Genomic DNA, 4,246 nt, shown 5'->3' with positions numbered 1-4,246 from the left:
GCATCTGCCATTTATTTTCCTTGTTGCTATCCTTTTCCTTGTAATTTCAATTCCGAGTCCCTGACTCGCAAAACCCGTGTGATTACTGGCCTAATTGTATATCGTTGTATTTAGATTTGTGCTGCAAGGCACGAATGTTGTTAGTGCCACGTCTAGCACAGTGCCGTCGTGAACAAGTATTGTGGCATCACCTAACATAAGACCACAAGTACTTCGTTGTAATGCCCCCTCAAGGCACCATAACAGCATGACTTTGGACTGTCAAAGTTAACCTGATGAATTAAGTACATGAATAACCTTACAATTTAACACCGCACTAATCCTATTATTATTTTCCATGTTGTTACCTAAATTCATGAAATGTTAGTTCATAGACTACTTTAATTTTGAATTTGCTATAATGCTGCTTTAAAGCAATAACATGAGAGATATAAGAATTTAACTTGCAGATTAACGTTTTCTACGATAACGTAAAGCTTAAAAATCAGTGAGGTTTGTTTTGCAGTTGACTGACTTGTGGAGTTAATGATTTTTAGAATTTAGCATTGTGAGGAAAGGGAAGCAAAGAGAGATATTAGCTTGTTCAGTTGAGTTAACTCAGTTGTTGACATTTCCACCCAATTCAAGGTGCAATTGTCAACTTAGTGGGGGAGGAGTTGAAATGAGGGAGACCTCTTAGTAAGCCAACTCAACCTCCAAGTTGCAATAACGTAAAGTATTACTGTTCATAAACAAGTACAATAACTTTTTCCCACACTGGTAACTAAAGAAGGAAGGGCGTGAGGAAACCAGCCCCTTCTTCATTTTCTCGTTACTTCCCCTTTGGTAAATCTCTTAAGCTTTCCTAGACCTGGTGACTGCTTTGAAAAACGTGTTTCAGGTGAAGGTGAATGGGGATGAAAATCCTGCCTCCCGGATGCACCGGCTTTGGGATGAAGACCAGGAGAAAGTTGAGCCCGCATAGCAACCAGCAAACACACGGTTGCCAGGGTCACCTGGATTGGAAGGTCCCTACAAGGTCGTGACATAAAAAATGGAAGGTCACAGTCCATGTGACCTGGCCACCACCTTGATCCCCGAGGACAGACGCCAGCGTTTCCAGAGCCATCTGAGAGGAAAGTTACAATAATCCACCAAGGGCATAAGAAGAGGGGTACCAGCAGCATCACCCTCAGAACACCTCTTGGCAGCAGACTCCTCACACTTGCCCCTTGACCACTCCTTCTTGAGCTTATCTCTCGTGGCCACCTTTGGCCCCCAAAGTTACTTATCAGTCCAATCCTGTAAAATCTTCCATCCACACCTGGTGAAATTCGACGAGGCCCCTCCGTCCCTCCATCTAAGGTAACGTTCTGATTTTAGTTCTTTCGACAGTCACATATCTGTTGATCTTTTACTGAATTCCATTTTCTCTTCTTAAGTGCAATTTCTCACAAAGACCTAACTTAATTAATACAGTGTGTAACCTTAATGCAAGCATCTCACACAAGAATCGAGTTATCTTCGCACCATCTGTGCAACACTCAATTCACCCGATATCACTATCATTCCCTGCATAATGGCTTGCATTCTCAATTGCAGACGGTGTTAGCTGTGGAAACATCCGCTTGTCTTGTGCTCCTTGCTGTGGCATAACCACTGCAAGCTACTCTACAGCGTCCTTTTCAAGAGAATTACCTCCTAGATCTTCAGTATTTTTAAATTTTATTACTGTAATATATGATCACTCGGTAGAACTTTGTTTTACCTGGCTATTACTTCCCGTCTTCTGATTTATGTGTTTTAAAGTAAATATATTTAAGCTAAAATAAACCCAAGTGTTTATCTGCAACATTTCCTTGTTGAAGTAAGACCTTCAGCCCAACTATTCTCTTTGTAAGTTTCTTCCTGGCCCAGCAATTGTGGTCAGAACCTATAATTGTTATGGAAAGTCCCCTGTCCATCAGTTAGACCCTAGAAGAAGTGGATCCTGAGCCAGGAATAAATTAATGAATGTCTTTTCCTGTAATACTACAGAGCCCATAAAACAAAAAACTTAATATATATATATATATATATATATATATATGAATATATATATATAGTGGTTATATATATATATATATATATATATTTCAATGTCCTCCTGACAAGTTCATATTGTTGGTTTGATTGATGATAGCAGATTCAGCATCTTATATATATATATATATTATATATACATATAGCCTACTGTATCTTGTAAACTCCGGCTTCTTCCTTTTGTTAGTTTTTTGAAATTTCTATCACAAAAGATCAGTACGCTATCGGAGAGTTTCGTGATTTATATACATTCATGAAGCTACAATTGTTGTTTAATATAAAATTCATGCTACTTCGCCAAACGGGAGCTAATGAGGCCAAAACCACTAGGGAATTTGATATTAAAAACATTTTATGTTTTTGTATATATACCATTGTAACTTTCCACCTGTCCATATTCTACCAGTGAACAGGGGCACAGAAACAAGTGCCTGAAATATATGGTTTCAATGTTTAAATAGTGTTTTATATATATATATATATATATATATATATATATATATATATATATATATATATATATATATATATATATATATATATATATATTATATATATACTGTATATATTTGAAATATACGTGTGATTTATTTATATACATTCATGAAGCTACAATTGTTGTTTAATATAAAATTCATGTCGGGAATTTGTGTGTGTGTGTGTATATATAGCATATATGTATATATATATATATATATATATATATATATATATATATATATATAAATATATATATATATATATATATATATATATATATATATATATATATATATATATATAATATTATATTATGAGATTATGATTGTGTGTGTTTGATTTGATGTCTATGATTTTGAGATGTTTTTTTTTTTCTTTCTTACAGATGACATATGTGTTATGTATTCTGATGTGATTTCTTTCAGCTGTTTCTTATGTTGTGAAGTGTACTGAAGTGACTTTGTAAAGCATGTAATGTTGTACCATGCTTATAAATGTTGTATAATCATTTGTGTTTATAACACACCGCGTTTGTGGAAGTTAAAGTTTAAATTCTAGAGAGAGAGAGAGAGAGAGAGAGAGAGAGAGAGAGAGAGAGAGAGAGAGAGAGAGAGAGAGATATTGTGAAACATTGTTAGATAACACCATTTCCTGTGTACCCAGCTACTTTTGACCCAAGGGAGGCCGTATTCAAAGGGCCACTTTGCCTTTCTTGACCAGATGACAGTTCTTGGCCGAATGCTTGTTACATGTTTATCGTGTATGCCTGTTCTTTAATTATTAATTTTCTCTATGCCTTATTATGTGTTCCATAATCTGAGAAGGGAACTGGAGGAGAGATAGTCTGACAAGTTGACAGGGCTTTTTGAAAAGAATTCGCTCTACACAAAAGTAAATGCAGAAAGGTGAATGAACAAAGAGATGGTGTTTGAAATGAATATGGAAGATAGAAGGGAGGCAGAGCTGGATCTTACAAAAATGGAAATGGTTAGTTAAGAATGTTTGTGAAAGTGACTATGGAGGACCTGAGGTGGGCAGTTAAGTAAGACATCAGGAGTTGAAAGAATGACAAGTGAGATGTTGCAGTATTGTCTGGAAAGTGACCAGGATTTGTAAGGTATGGCTGGACGAGAGAAAAGCTCTGAGGAAATGGATGAATGGCATAACTGTTCTGCTGTATGAAGGTAAAGTTGTTGAGACATAACATTTCAATATATACCAGGAGAAAGTAAAAATTGCCAGAAGGATTGATAGGACAGGGACATCCTTGGTTAACATAAGGAAGAGGTTGTGAGCATGAGGTGTTTGTTAAAAAAAAAAAGTTACGTCAGTTGTATGAAACTTACGGGAAAAAGATGAATGTGTCATACATGGACTTTGAAACAGCTTACGATAGGCTCAACAGAAAAGCAATTCGGCTGTGGTGGCGTTGAGGATTTACTGTATAGAATATAAGGTTCTGAGAGCAATTGAAAGTTTTCATGATAGAACCATATGGTGGAATATGCAGACAGAAGAGTAACCGGTTTGATGTAAAAGTGGGTCTAGGACAAGGGTGTTATGCTTCCAATGCTTTTTAATATCTGTATGGATGAAGAGCAAAGACAGCCGATGTAAGTGAAAAGTTGTGGAGAAAAGAAGATGGCTCGTGAATGGAGTGGGGAATGACTGACGTTCACACATGTGCATTACTAAGTAGGGATAG

Source organism: Macrobrachium rosenbergii, chromosome 37, assembly GCF_040412425.1.
Source record: "Macrobrachium rosenbergii isolate ZJJX-2024 chromosome 37, ASM4041242v1, whole genome shotgun sequence".
NCBI lineage: Eukaryota > Metazoa > Arthropoda > Malacostraca > Decapoda > Palaemonidae > Macrobrachium > Macrobrachium rosenbergii.
This window is presented reverse-complemented; position numbering follows the sequence as displayed.